Source organism: Panulirus ornatus, chromosome 33 (genome assembly GCF_036320965.1).
Source record: "Panulirus ornatus isolate Po-2019 chromosome 33, ASM3632096v1, whole genome shotgun sequence".
In the NCBI taxonomy this organism is placed as follows: Eukaryota; Metazoa; Arthropoda; class Malacostraca; order Decapoda; family Palinuridae; genus Panulirus; species Panulirus ornatus.
Window position 1 is genome coordinate 10743613 of NC_092256.1, and position 16566 is coordinate 10760178.

At 41.2% G+C, this 16566-nt stretch overlaps 1 protein-coding gene across 6 annotated transcripts in view; it reads right to left on the reverse strand.

Moving 5' to 3' along the window:
* The window catches only part of msps (msps cytoskeleton-associated protein 5), a 231031-nt gene that overhangs the window by 124291 nt on the left and 90174 nt on the right, over nucleotides 1-16566 (reverse strand). For 3 of the 6 annotated variants that reach the window (XM_071681601.1, XM_071681600.1, XM_071681596.1), the window contains exon 1: nucleotides 3705-3788. The exons of 2 other annotated variants lie outside the window; for them this stretch is intronic. The gene's annotated coding sequence lies outside the window, so the exon portion shown is untranslated. Of the gene's footprint in view, nucleotides 1-3564; nucleotides 3789-16566 lie in introns of those variants that run through there. One more of the 6 variants, XM_071681597.1, reaches the window with a different exon arrangement.

Below are 16566 nucleotides of genomic sequence, written 5' to 3' on the forward strand. Positions count from 1 at the left end.
TGCCCTTTTTTTCACCTCTTGCACCTTCTCTTGACCTCCTGTCTCTTTCTTTTATACATCTCCCACTCAATTGCATTTTTTCCCTGCAAAAATCGTCCAAATGCCTCTCTCTTCTCTTTCACTAATACTCTTACTTCTTCATCCCACCACTCACTACCCTTTCTAATCAACCCACCTCCCACTCTTCTCATGCCACAAGCATCTGGAATATATATTTGTTTATTCTTTCTATATTCAGTAGTTCCAATACTGTTAGCAGAATTACTTTACTGCACATATTAATGGTAAAGCATAACATTATTAAAAAATTATGCAGATTTACATGAAAACAAGTGGTCTGGTGTGAGATATTTACTGTAACAATATTACTTAATCATGTCATGTCTCTCCTCATTTCCCATACCCTCTCTTTCCATCCTAACCCTATCAACTTTCCCTTCTCCCTCCTCATCTCCCTACTTTCCTTCCCCTTTATATTAGCAAGGAGTCTTGGTACAGTACTGTACTGGCATTAAGAGTAAACAATAGTGTTGATTTTTTATCAAATTAAACTATGGTGTCTTGCTTTTTTTTGTGGACCTAGTGATAACATTTTTAACTTCACTGTATAGATATACAGTATACAGTTGCTATGATTAGTTTTCTTAAAATGTTCACGTAGCATTTTCTTTCAATGAAAAATAACTCTAAATAGATCACAAATCCTTCTATGGCAACAGTGAATGGGTTAACTTTTCTTTTACAAGATTGCAGCCCTAACATAAAAAAAAGTCTGAAATATAACTTGTTCATACTACTTGCCATTTCCCGCGTTAGCGAGGTAGCGTAAAGAAGAGAGGACTGAGCCTTTGAGGGAATATCCTCACTTGGCCCCCTTCTCTGTTCCTTCTTTTGGAAAATCAAAAAAGAGAGGGGAGGATTTCCAGCCCCCCGCTCCCTTCCCTTTTAGTTGCCTTCTACGACATGCAGGGAATACGTGGGAAGTATTCTTTTTCCCCTATCCCCAGGGATGTATGGAATATAACTATTCCATAAAAAAAATAATCTACATTATAAAATCAATAAGGTGACAGGAAACTGGAATAATATCAGGTCAATAAATACTGGGTAATGTATCAATTGAAGGACACCACAAGTATTACTTTTGGGCTTATTTGAGCTTATTTAAGCCAGATTTTTATGATGTGAACAACTATCTTTTATCCACAGTAATGAATGTGAAAGTGGGGAGGGCTGTGAATATCATGGGAAAATTTTACATCCACATCAAACTAAGAGGAAAAACTTGTGCAATTCACAAGAAACAACAAATTCTCATCTAACTTTCCCGAACAGCCCATATCTACAGCAGAAAAGCTGCTGGGGACAATGAAAAAAGAATCCTTTAGAAGAGGCTGCAATGCTTACATCTTTTGGGGTTTTCCTAAACCCTTTAATATTGTTTACATATCAAAATACAAAGAAATACAAGCAGAATGCTGAGGAATAGGGGATATACACTTGTTTATCTACTGACCAAAATAATACAAACAATGGCATTTTGCTTTTCAGTGTACATTTTGAAAATTTCATTACATGAGCATGCCAAATGCATGTCCCACCACCATTTTGGATTATCAGTACTGTGGTAGGGTCATCAGGTGTTGCAACATCACTTTAATTCACAAATTGTCTTGAGATTCAAGCATGCAATTATTTGCTTCTAATGAAGAGTTTGCAAAGAAAATACTAAAAATAAAGAATAACAATAGCAACAGACTGCTCTTATAAACAAGATACATTATATGATGGACCTCCAACAATATTAGTTTTTTCCACTGACACTAATATTATCCTCTTATATGGTAGTGTAAAAATATTGCAAAAATACAGAAAGACTTAGCATACTAACATATAACTTCATTAGTTTACAAACTAACTTAGTGTTATTTGTGTATTTTGCAAATGCTATTGCAAGCTTTATGAAGTCTGATGTTTAGATATCTGCAACTTTTGGGAGTCGCTGCAATGCAGCAATCACATTGAGGGTTGCAACAGTCAGAGAAATATACCTACAGGGAACACAAATGACTGAAGAAATTTACATTTACATACCAGTGTATCTTATTTTCTAAATGCATGATTCTATTTCAGAATCTCTATCCCCGTGACACAACACCATATTTATCAACTGATTAGGATTTACGAGAGGTTGCAATGTCATGCAAAATTCACCAGGTGTGTCATAATGGCTATGCTATGATGCTCTGTCAAATATCTAATCTTGCCATCATTATAACACCAGGTAAATGCCACTGAATTACTCAAAATGGTATCATAACCTAAATTCAGCATACTCAGCCAACAGAATTCACAAAATACTCACAGAAAAGCAAAACATTACCATAATCAATATTAGGGAGCAGACTCTGCATACAATACCATCAGGGGCATATCTTACTAGTTCTTCTCTATTCTACTTGTACTTCTTTATATTCCTGAACCTAAGCTGTATATCTTGTGTTAAAGAGCTCCGACCCCTTAGTAATCAAGATAAAACACAACTACAGGGGACATGTATGTGAGGCTTATATGCTTTCTTTATTTCTACAAGTTTCACATTTAATGTTAGCCCCACATTTTCCCTTGTCTTCATAGCCTTACCCATGTCATTTAGCACTGAATGATACAACATGGTACGACTGTTGCATAACAAGTTTATATTAATTCTAGTAGTTATAAAGAGACAAATGACACAAGTTTCTCCAAAATCCATGTTCGTTCACTGGTGTCACTAAACTGGCTCATGACCAACTGCAGTAAAAATGGAACAAAGTAAACAATACTAGCATACAACCATTTGACCCACTGGTGCAAATATAGGCAAAATAAATGCCAATCTATTGTCGAGGATGCACTAACATTCTTACTCTGTTCGTACACTACATTACCACTATAAACAAATAATTCACATTTGCTACAAAGCTTTCTGTGTACCAGACCCAGACTTTCACTGAGATTACTTAATGCTAGAACACATTCTTGATCACTTTCTTAAGCCTACCCAGACGGTTTTATTTCTATGGATACTGAAGGGTATGAACTCCTGTGTTCCTCTCTTTGCACAGTAATACACTACTGTAGGAGTTACATTTAATACAATCCTCTGGGAAATGTTAATATATTGATGCTTATACTGTACTGGTTTCGTTTGGGTTTCTACCTCTTTCTAGTATCTTTTCTCTCTCTTTTTCACTATTCCTTTCCTTCTCTCAAAGATACAGAAAGGAGTAGACCATTTTTCTTTATTTTCCCTTCAGGAGAACGGGATTCCTGACTCATCGTACAAGACTGTCACCCGCGCACCCCCACCACAACACCTCACGTTACTCCCGCCCCGCACCACCTCCATCCTCCTCCCATCTCTTTAGCCCTCTACAACACGCCACTACACCACCCCATCCACCAAGGCCATGGGAAAAGGAGGAAGAAGAGGGAGGAGGGGGAGGGAGAACTCTTCTTTACCTAGAGTAACAATGCTTTTGATCTATGTTACACACACATCCCGGGGCGTCCAATACTCACACAAGACAAGGCACCTGAATATCAAAACACTGCAGACGACTTGTATCGATCTGTTTTGTTCATGACAATATAATCCACGCGTCCCGTCGTTACTAACACTTCCAAAGAGCAGGCAAATTCACCTCCCGTCTCACAATTACCTTAAATAAATAACAAATATTGGTGACTACTCCTCCGCTCCCACTCCACTGACCCTAAAATACTGACTGTTCAAATCCTAGGAGCTAAGTAAGGGCACCGCTGATTGGTCCGATAGCCAAGGGTTGGGGGAGACTCGACCAATGAAAATAAGCAGAACTGTTTACCTACAAGGCGTCAGGTTTAAACGTACCAAATGAAGCTATAATGTGTATGCTCCCCTATCATATCTCATGTTTAATTCATCATTATATTTATTCGTAAAAATCATCCCTTTTTAAGGCATTCACGATACGTATTTACTAAGTTTCTTCTTAACATTCTACATTTTGAACATATTTCATTGTTTTGGGTACCTAACACATCACCTCAGATATAATGGTGTATATAACTTAAAACAAGGTCAGTGCCATGACTCACTTTATTTAAAATGGAGGAAATATATCAGATGGGATATGAATGACACTAAAAATGCTGAATGAGTGGTAATAGATATATAAACAGTGGAAAGAAAAATTCTGTTTGTAAAGAAAGCTTCATATTCTTTTTTTTAATTCATACTGTGCATGACAAATCTTTTATTTTCTGAAAGACAAATTTCAACACAGAAGAATATATTCTTAAATAAAAGAAGTAACCCTACATAGAGATGACTGGCACTACACCAGTGAACACTGCCATGATAAGACAGAACTTGACACTGATAGTGTACCCGCCAGGATTAGAATGGTCGGTTTATATGTGTCTGGCAGGCAACTTACAACTTGCTGTAATTTATGCCATGCACCATATCAACACACACTACAACACTCCACAATATAGTGTACCATTACCACCAACTTTACACCTCCAGGTCTTAGATTTTATGAAGTCTGTAGATATTTCACTGATACTGGCCATTTTTCAATATAATGTAATTAATTGTTTTAATTATGCTTTATTATTTGACGTATATACCACTCTACTGCCCAAGTACATATGTACTAAATCTTTGTACTTTGCTTTATGAACCGTTCTACCGACCATTTTCATTAGTACCAACCCCATCTATAATATAAAAGGCCCTCAGACCATTTCTGGAACTTGCCTCAAATTTACCATATCTGTAACTATACAGAACTAAACTTTGCTGAGAGTCGAATAGATTTTGTCTACGCCACAGCCCGTGCCAAGGGTTGATGAAATGATTCAAATCAACTAACATTAGAAGCATGATTTCAATGTCATGCGTACTCATTGCATGTCATGCGTGGTCACCAGATGTCATGCGTGGTCACTAAATGTCATGTGTAGTCTCTGCATGTCATGTGTGGTCACTGCATGAGTAGCCACTATATGTTATGTATGGTCACTGCATCTGTCATGCCTGGAGTGGTTCACGTGATGGAATATCATATATATATATATATATATATATATATATATATATATATATATATATATATATATATATATATATATATATATATATATATTATCCTGGGGATAGGGGAGAAAGGATACTTCCCACGTATTCCCTGCGTGTCGTAAAAGGCGACTAAAAGTGGAGGGAGCGTGGGGTTGGAAATCCTCCCCTCCCGTTTTAATTTTTCCAAACGAAGGAACAGAGAAGGGGGCCAAGTGAGGATATTTTCTCTAAGACTCAGTCCTCTGTTCTTAACGCAACCTCGCTAACGCAGGAAATTGCGAATATATATGATACACACACACACACACACACACACACACACACACACACACACACACACATATATATATATATATATATATATATATATATATATATATATATATATATATATATATATATATATATATATATATATATATGTATATATATATATATATATATATATATATATATATATATATATATATATATACATTACATCTGATCGCCGTTTCCCGTGTTAGCAAGGTAGCGCCAGGAAACAGACGAAGAAAGATCCATCCACTCATATACATACATATATACTTACACTCACATATAAATACATATACAAATATATACACACCCATACATATATACACATGTATATGTTCATACGTCCTCGCCCTCATCCATTGTCGTCGCCACTCCGCCTCACAGGAAACAGTATCGCCACCCCCTGTATCTGCGAGGCAACGCCAGGAAAATGACGAAAAAAAGATCACATCCGCTCACACTCAGTCTCTAGCTGTCATGTGTAATGCACTGAAACCACAGCTCCCTATCCACAGACCTTTCCATGGTTTACCCCGGACGTTTCACATATCCTGACTCGGTTCATTGACAGCACATCGTTCCAATTCATTCCATTCCGTGCACGCGTTTCACCCTCCCATACGTTCAGGCCCTGATCGTTCAATAGCTTTTTCACTCCATCCTCCCACCTCCAATTTGGTCTCCTGCTTCTCCTTGTTCCCTCCTCCTCTATCTTATACATCCTCTTTGCCAACCTTTCTTCGCTCATTCTCTCCATATGTCCAAACCATTTCAACACACCCTCTTCTGCTATCTCAACCCTCTTTATATTACCACACATCTCTCGAACCCTTTCACTACTTATTTCATCAAACCACCTCACACCACATGATGCCCTCAGACATTTCATTTCCAACACATCCACCCTAACTATAGCACATGCCTCGCAACCATGTAATACTGTTGGAACTACTATTCCTTCAAACATACCCATTTTTGCTCCGAGATAATGTTCTCTCCTTCCGCACATTCTTCATCGCTCCCAGATCCTTCGCCCCCTCCCCCACCCTATGACACTTCCGCTTCCATGGTTCCATCCGCTGCCAAGTCCACTTCCAGATATATGAAACACTTCACTTCCTCCAATATTTCTCCATTCAAATTTACTTCCCAACTAACTTGTCCCTCAACCTTGTTGAACCTAATAATCTGGCTTTTATTCAAATTTACTCTCACCTTTCTCCTTTCACACACTTTTCTAAACTCAGTCACCAACTTTTGCAGCCTTTCACTCGAATCAACCACCAGTGGTGTATAATTCGCGAAGAACACCTGACTCACTTCCTAGGCCCTCTCATCCCTCTTGCATCTACCTCTATCAGCACCCCATCCATAAACAAATCAAACAACCTTGGTGACATCACATACCCTTGCCGCAGACCAACATTCACTGGGAACCATTTACCCTCCTCTCTTCCTACTCGTACATATGCCTTACACCCTTGATATAAATTTGTCACTGCTTCTAGCAGCTTACCTCCCGCACCATATATTCTTAAGACCTTCCACAAAACATCTTTATCAACCCTATTATATGCCACATACAAACCCATCTGTTTTTCTCAGTATTTCTCACATAAGGCTTCAAAGTACACACCTGACCCACACATCCTCTACCATTTCTAAAATCACAATGCTCCTCCCCAATTTGATGCTCTGTACATGCCTTCACCTTCTTAATCAATACCCTCCCATACAATTTTCCAGGAATACTCAACAAACTTATGCCTCTGTAGTTTGAACACACACCTTTATCCCCTCTGTCTTTGTACAGCGGCAGTATACGTGCATTCCACCAATCCTCAGGCATTTCACCATGATCCATACATACACTGAATATCGTTACAAACCAATAAACAACACAGTCACCCCTTTCTTAATAAATTCAACCCGCCGCCTTGCCGGATTTCATCTTCCACAAGGCTTTCACTACCACTACCCTCTTCACAAAACCACTTTCCCTGACTCTCTAACTTCGCACACCATCCCAACAAAACACCATACATCTATCACTCTATCATTAAACTCATTCAACAATCCTTCAAATACTCACTCCATCGATAACTGTTATCACTTCACCCCTTGCCCCCTTCACCAATGTTCCCATTTCTTTTCTTGTCTTTCATCCTTTATTTACCTCCTTCCAAAACACCTTTTTTATATTCCCTAAAGTTTAAAGATACCCTTTCATTCCAACTCTCATTTGCCCTCTCTTTCAACCCTTGCACCTTCCTCTTGACCTCCTGCCGCTTTCTGTCATACAACTCCCAGTCATTTGCACTCCTTCCTTGTAAATACCGACCAAACACATCTCTTTTCTCTTTCACTAAGAACTTTATTTCTTCATCCCACCACTCACTACCCTTTCTAACCTGCCTACCTCTCACCTTTCTCATGCCACATGTATCCCTTGCACATGCCATCACTACTTCCCTAAATACATCCAATTCCTCACCCACTCCCCTCACGTCATTCGCTCTCACCTTTTTCCGGGTATTTCCTCACACAAATCTCCTTTCGAAGGTCACTTACTCTCACCACTCTCTTCTCCCTGACATTTTCTCCCTCTTCTTTGAAAACTCTACAAATCTTCACCTTCGCCTCCACAAGATAGTGATCAGATATCCCTCTAGATGCCCCTCTCAGCACATTTACATACATAAGTCTCTCTTTTATATGCCTATCTATCAATTACGTAATATAATAATGCCCTGTGACCATCTCTCCCAATCACATACGTGTGGTTGTGTATATCTCTTTTTAAACCAGTTATTCCGAATCACCAGTCTCTTTTCAGCACACAAATCCACAAGCTGTTCCCCATTTCCATACACAACAACGAACAGCCCATCCGCACCAATTATACCCTCAACTGTCACATCACACACCTACGCATTCAAATCACCCATCACTAATACCCGGTGTCGTGTACCAAAACTGCAGACACACTCACTCAGCTGCTACCAAAACACATGCCTTTAATGATCTTATGCAGGTGCATAAATACCAATAATCACCTATTTTTCGCCAAACACTTTCAGTTTTACCTACATCAGTCTAGAATTTACCTCCTTACACTCTATCACACACTCCCACAGCTCCTGCTTTAGGAGTAGCGCTACTCCTTCCTTGAGCTTCGTTTCATTCAGAGCCAAAACATCCAGGTTTTTTCCTCAAACACACTACTTAGCTCTCCTTTCTTCTCATCATGGGAACATCCACACACATTTAGACACTCCACTCTGACCCTTCGAGGAGGATGAGCGCTACCCGCTGAACTCTGTTTCCTCTTTTAGAAACTAAAATATATATATATATATATATATATATATATATATATATATATATATATATATATATATATATATATATATATATATATATGCAGAACCTTCACTTCACCGTGAAGAGGTATATGCACAATCACCACCGGAAAGAGAAAATAAGAACAATGAGTAGTACTCACTGTTCTTATTTTCTCGTTCCAGTGGTGACTGTATATATATATATATATATATATATATATATATATATATATATATATATATATATATATATATATATATATATATATTTCTTTTTCTTTTAAACTATTCGCCATTTCCCGCGTTAGCGAGGTAGCATTAAGAACAGAGGACTGGGCCTTTGAGGGAATACCCTCACCTGGCCCAATTCTCTGTTCCTTCTTTTGGAAAAAAAAAAAAAAACGAGAGGGGAGGATTTCCAGCCCCCCGCTCCCTCCCCTTTTAGTCGCCTTCTACGACACGCAGGGAATACGTGGGAAGTATTCTTAATCCCCTATCCCCAGGGATTATATATATATATATATATATATATATATATATATACATATATATATATATATATATATATATATATATATATATATATATATATATATATTAAAAAATATATGGATGGTATTGCAGTGGAATTTATTAAAAAAGGGGGTGACTGTATTATTGACTGGTTGGTAAGGTTATTTAATGTATGTATGACCAATGGTGAGGTGCCTGAGGATTGGCAGAATGCGTGCATAGTGCCATTGTACAAAGGCAAAGGGGATAAGAGTGAGTGCTCAAATTACAGAGGTATAAGTTTGTTGAGTATTCCTGGTAAATTATATGGGAGGGTATTGATTGAGAGGGTGAAGGCATGTACAGAGCATCAGATTGGGGAAGAGCAGTGTGGTTTCAGAAGTGGTAGAGGATGTGTGGATCAGGTGTTTGCTTTGAAGAATGTATGTGAGAAATACTTAGAAAAGCAAATGGATTTGTATGTAGCATTTATGGATCTGGAGAAGGCATATGATAGAGTTGATAGAGATGCTCTGTGGAAGGTATTAAGAATATATGGTGTGGGAGGCAAGCTGTTAGAAGCAGTGAAAAGTTTTTATCGAGGATGTATGGCATGTGTACGTGTAGGAAGAGAGGAAAGTGATTGGTTCTCAGTGAATGTAGGTTTGTGGCAGGGGTGTGTGATGTCTCCATGGTTGTTTGATTTGTTTATGGATGGGGTTGTTAGGGAGGTAAATGCAAGAGTTTTGGAAAGAGGGGCAAGTATGAAGTCTGTTGGGGATGAGAGAGCTTGGGAAGTGAGTCAGTTGTTGTTCGCTGATGATACAGCACTGGTGGCTGATTCATGTGAGAAACTGCAGAAGCTGGTGACTGAGTTTGGTAAAGTGTGTGAAAGAAGAAAGTTAAGAGTAAATGTGAATAAGAGCAAGGTTATTAGGTACAGTAGGGTTGAGGGTCAAGTCAATTGGGAGGTAAGTTTGAATGGAGAAAAACTGGAGGAAGTAAAGTGTTTTAGATATCTGGGAGTGGATCTGGCAGCAGATGGAACCATGGAAGTGGAAGTGGATCATAGGGTGGGGGAGGGGGCGAAAATCCTGGGAGCCTTGAAGAATGTGTGGAAGTCAAGAACATTATCTCGGAAAGCAAAAATGGGTATGTTTGAAGGAATAGTGGTTCCAACAATGTTGTATGGTTGCGAGGCATGGGATATGGATAAAGTTGTGCGCAGGAGGATGGATGTGCTGGAAATGAGATGTTTGAGGACAATGTGTGGTGTGAGGTGGTTTGATCGAGTAAGTAATGTAAGGGTAAGAGAGATGTGTGGAAATAAAAAGAGCGTGGTTGAGAGAGCAGAAGAGGGTGTTTTGAAATGGTTTGGGCACATGGAGAGAATGAGTGAGGAAAGATTGACCAAGAGGATATATGTGTCGGAGGTGGAGGGAACGAGAAGTGGGAGACCAAATTGGAGGTGGAAAGATGGAGTGAAAAAGATTTTGTGTGATCGGGGCCTGAACATGCAGGAGGGTGAAAGGAGGGCAAGGAATAGAGTGAATTGGATCGATGTGGTATACCGGGGTTGACGTGCTGTCAGTGGATTGAATCAGGGCATGTGAAGCGTCTGGGGTAAACCATGGAAAGCTGTGTAGGTATGTATATTTGCGTGTGTGGACGTATGTATATACATGTGTATGGGGGTGGGTTGGGCCATTTCTTTCGTCTGTTATATATATATATATATATATATATATATATATATATATATATATATATATATATATATATATATATATATAAAGCAATATATAGCCTCGTTAGCTGTATTAGAACACGCCTCCCCAACAAATTTGTCTCCAACTTGGCATCTTCGTCCTATGTAATACACTTTCATTCATTCATAACTATAAAATCATTGCAGGAGGACTCTAGCTGTCATGTACTATGCATCGAAAGCACAGCCCCCTATCCACAGCCAAGCGCCATATGTCTTTTCATTGTTTCTACAGACCACTTCATGCACCCTGCGTCAGCCCACTGACAGCAAGTCGCCCCCTGTATAACACATGTGTGTTTGTGTGTGTGTGTGTGTGTGTGTGTGTGTGTGTGTGTGTGTGTGTGTGTGTGTGTTTCCCTACCCAGTGAGACAGTATGAGAAACAAAAGAACAACGGCCTCAAGTTTGTACACCTCGAATCTTTAGCTAACGTGTGTAGAAATCACTCGCCTACCATTCGCAACCAAGTCCCACAGATTATTCCATGGTTTACCTTGACCGCCTCATGTATGCCCTGGCTCAGCTTACTAATAGAACATAGCTCCTCCCCACTCCCCAACCATCACCATATACCACAATGACCCAGTTCATTCTATCCCATGCACGCCTCGCATAGTCTTGAATGCTCTGGCCCCGATACCCCACAGCTTCCCTCACTCTATTTTCTCAACTCAGAATCATTCTTCAGTCTTATTCTCTCTATAATACACAGTACATCCGTGACAGTCATAATGGGCTGCATTGTAAGACATCAACATTCGCTGACGATACTACGATGGGTTATAAAGTTGCGACAAATTCTGAGCGTCTACATCTCCCAGCTCACATGAGACGAAGTGATAGGTGGCGAATGAATATAGATACAGACAAGTACAACGCTTTTACGCATCGGCTATACAAACAAGAAGACAAGCTGCGGTACAAATTTTGTTGAACAACAGAAGGTAAATATCTAAAAAGTCTTAAGCACTTAGCTATAATCTCTAATGACCTAAAGGCAAATAAGTAATTTGTGAATGCAGTAAACACTACGATCAAAATTCTAGGATTCACAGGCAAGGTATCTGAATTCAAGTCCATGAAACTATCCTCAATTCATCATTCACGGGTGCGTCCCCACATTGAATGCTGGGTTCAGTTTTGGTCACCCGACCTAAAAAAAAACAACATAGAACAGAGTACAGCAGCCAGCGACTAAGATGATGATCCCCAGACTGAGAAACAAAGTCCTCGGCAGCCGGCCACATAACCAAAACATACCTGAGAGGACACTAAGAGGTGATTTGATCCAGGTATCTTTCGTATGCGACTAACCTCTGCTCCTCCTTTTACGGGGATTGTGGGATTAAGTAGTCTTTTGTCGTAGTCCTTAACACCTTCAGAGCATCTAAGAGGATGTGATATATGTCTTTGCATTCTAAAATTCTTTCCTTTAGGTTTACTGCTTCTCTGTGTTTAATGGACGTCTTCCATTTTGATTGCTCCACCTCCTTGGTCGCTGAGGGAGAGACTTCTCCATCGGCTAATCTCGCTTTGAGAAAGCCATACTGATGATCAGGGAGAAGACTATGATCTTCAAAAATACTCAAGAAGATGAGAGTAGTGAAGAGGTACTCGAGGCCAGATTGTCGAGCTGTAGTGTGATGGATCTGAGGTGAATACAACTCCGCTGTTGAGCAAGTGGTTGTGAGGGTGTGGTATACAGTGGGAGCTCCCCAGAGGACCTTAGTTTGACGGGGATACGACCCAAGACCATCTGGGAAAATCATACAGCTTGCAGATTCAGGAGAGCTGTAACTGGAACAGGTGAACAGTGGTAGCTGAGAGACAGATCCTACCCTATAATCATCCAAGGTCCACGAAGCGTGCAATGAGCAGACACTCCTCATTTGAAGCGGGATTGTGAGTGAAAGTTTTCGCTGAAGATATGAGTGACGAAAGAGTCGTAAGATGTTGGGAGAGGGACGACGTGGGGACGGCCATCAACTACAGAAGGATTGGTGAAATAACTGGATTACAACACAGTCAAGAGGGGCAATGGTCTTAGATGTGGCCTGTCGTGGTACTACCCAAGCCCTTCCTCTCGTTGCCATGAAGGCAAGGATGTGCTGTTCTCGCGTGAAGGATCAGAGGGAGGACAACAAATTCATCGTGTTGGTAGAGTGGTCTGGGCGGTCTGGAGTATGGGTAGGGCGGGTGATAATTTGGACATTATCATCAAGTATTGGCCTGAGTGCTTCAGTCTCCCCACCACGTATGTGGGAGGATTTTTCAACCATCCTTCGTAGCATACGTTGAAAGCAACACCATAGAAGACCTGGGCTGTAGGATGAGAGATGTATTCATCTCTTTACATACAGACTCATGGGTCGATAACACTCATTTTTGAGTTATTGAGTCGAACCAGGTCCTTAACTACATTTTGCTTCTCTTTAAAAGGACGTAGCTTAAGGCAATAACGAGTTTTATTATGAAATTTCTAATCTCTGCTCTCACCTCCCTCCTCGTCTTAACGTAGTCACAACCTGTATCTTTCCAGAACGTCTCCAGGTTCTGTGTCGTCCACATTTCCTTCATTAATTCCTGTCGTTCTCTTACATCCATTCCTTCCCCACCTCGCTGTAGTGTTTGCGATATCAGAAAAAAAAAACACTGTCATGAGAGAAGACTTAATGGTGGTGTAATGACTTTCAGTCTTCATCAACTACGAGAGCCAACACCCCGGAAGGAAGACCCAAGGGGAATTGGAAAGCTAGATGCATCTTAATGACGCCCGTGTTGAATGAATGCTATCTTGTGGGATGACCCTGGTGGTGTGGAGTGCTTCAAGTGTCCTCTTGTGTGATGGTAATGGTGTTGAGAAGCGTGTCGTGCACTCATCTTCAACCTGCATGGAGTGTACCCTCCATAGGGTGTACATAGGACGGCCAACACAGGGAATTAGACCCGTGTTCACTGTGCTGAGGACGGCCAACACAGGGAATTAGACCCGTGTTCACTGTGCTGAGGACGGACAACACAAGGAATTAGACCCGTGTTCACTGTGCTGAGGACGGACAACACAAGGAATTAGACCCGTGTTCACTGTGCTGAGGACGGACAACACAGGGAACTAGACCCGTGTTCACTGTGCTGAGGACGGACAACACAGGGAACTAGACCCGTGTTCACTGTGCTGAGGACGACCAACACAGGGAACTAGCCCCGTGTTCACCATGCTGAGGACGGACAACACAGGGAACTAGACCCGTGTTCACTGTGCTGAGGACGACCAACACAGGGAACTAGCCCCGTGTTCACCATGCTGAGGACGGACAACACAGGGAACTAGACCCGTGTTCACTGTGCAGAGGACGGCCAACACAGGGAACTAGACCCGTGTTCACCATGCTGAGGACGGCCAACACAGGGAACTAGACCCGTGTTCACTGTGCTGAGGATGGACAACACAGGGAACTAGACCCGTGTTCACTGTGCTGAGGACAACCAACACAGGGAACTAGACCCGTGTTCACTGTGCTGAGGATGGACAACACAGGGAACTAGACCCGTGTTCACTGTGCTGAGGACAACCAACACAGGGAACTAGACCCGTGTTCACTGTGCTGAGGACAACCAACACAGGGAACTAGCCCCGTGTTCACCATGCTGAGGACGGCCAACACAGGGAACTAGACCCGTGTTCACTGTGCTGAGGATGGACAACACAGGGAACTAGACCCGTGTTCACTGTGCTGAGGACAACCAACACAGGGAACTAGACCCGTGTTCACTGTGCTGAGGACAACCAACACAGGGAACTAGACCCGTGTTCACTGTGCTGAGGATGGACAACACAGGGAACTAGACCCGTGTTCACTGTGCTGAGGATGGACAACACAGGGAACTAGACCCGTGTTCACTGTGCTGAGGATGGACAACACAGGGAACTAGACCCGTGTTCACTGTGCTGAGGACGGACAACACAGGGAACTAGACCCGTGTTCATCACAAGCAACATATCCACAACACGGTAGCAAAGGAGGACCATGGACAATGTTAATGAAAAAAACACACATTAGAAATATAGGTGCAAGCAAGAATCACAGTTCAAGAAAAAGAAAGAGAAAGAGGAATATGTAAGACAATCTGAGGGCAATAAACGTAAGAGGGTACACCAGAGTAAACGAAAACAGAAATGGTTATTACAGCAGAGGTTGGTCGTTGGGAGGTAGCTGGAAGACGCCTCCCATATTGGCCCCTCTGGATGGCCACGCAAAACGGGCGTTGGCGGGGAAGCCGAAGAATGGCGCTAGCTGGGGAGAGAAGTAATTCCATCAGCAGAGGGCGCCACTAATTCTCGTTCCTTCACAGCAACTCATTCATCCTCCGCTGCCAATTTCGTCTTCAATAGGTCGACCCATTGCTCCTGAGTACCTCCCTTGGTCCTGAGTACCTTCCCTGGCCCTGAGAACTTCTCCTAGCTCTGAGTACTTCTAGCTCTGATACCTCCCCTAGTTAGATCACCTCTATTCCTATACTCTTCTCTCTAATCTCTTTTCATACATTCCAAAACAAAACAGAAGCAAGGAGTTCTGGAGGAGTGGGCCTCTGAACTTGCGCTTGGTGCTGCTCATCTGTCTCACTTCATTCTAAAATCATACCTTTTCCTTGGCCACGTTCACTGGCTTAGCTTATCCTCATGAAGGCTGCTGACCGTTCTGCAAACGTCTTCCTGCTCTAACATCTACTTCTTCCAAAGTCGTCGATATTCTTTTTTTTTCCCTCAACTCTTAATTACCTTAAGCATGTTGAATCTCATTAATCGTCTCTCTAATCATTTCGTATAGTTTTCGCAGGTACAAATCCTATATCATTAATATCTGGTCATTTTCTCTTGAGAGATTTATGCTGTCGTCCTTGATATCTCGAGTGCATCTGACAAGAGTGTGACATCAGGGTCTAATCTCCAAGCTTCTGTCGTTTGGCTTTCCTCCTCCACTCTGGTCTCTCATATTCACGTTCGTCTCTGGCCGGTCTTTCTGTATGATCACTGATGGATCAACCCCTCACTTTTTTCCTCCCCTGTGAACAGCAGTGTCCCTCCAGGTTGTCCTGTCTCCTACATTCTTCCTCCTTTTTTTGTTAACGATTTTCTTTCTTCCAGTTGATGCGCTCATACACCCACAAATCAACACAGCTCTCTCTTCTTCCACCTATTTCAAATCTGTTTCATATACTCGACCTGTGTGTCTCGTCTCCTTATATTCGCCACTATAAACTTAAGACAGGATTTTCTACTGGGATAGACGTACATTAGTTTAAAAGTTTAAGGCCTTTCAAAAAATTAATTTTTCTTGTCATTTCTTTCTAAAACTTTTCATAACGTCCACACTTCTTTTGACGACTTTACAATCCCATTATTCAAAAAAATTCAAAATGCATTTGGTATCAAAAGAGCATCTATCTTGGAAATTCCATTTGAGACATGAAGCTAAGTGTGCCTTTAAGGATCTGGGAGTCTTCTTCACATGCCGAATATTCTTCTCTTCTGTTCCAGCTCACGAAGACAGG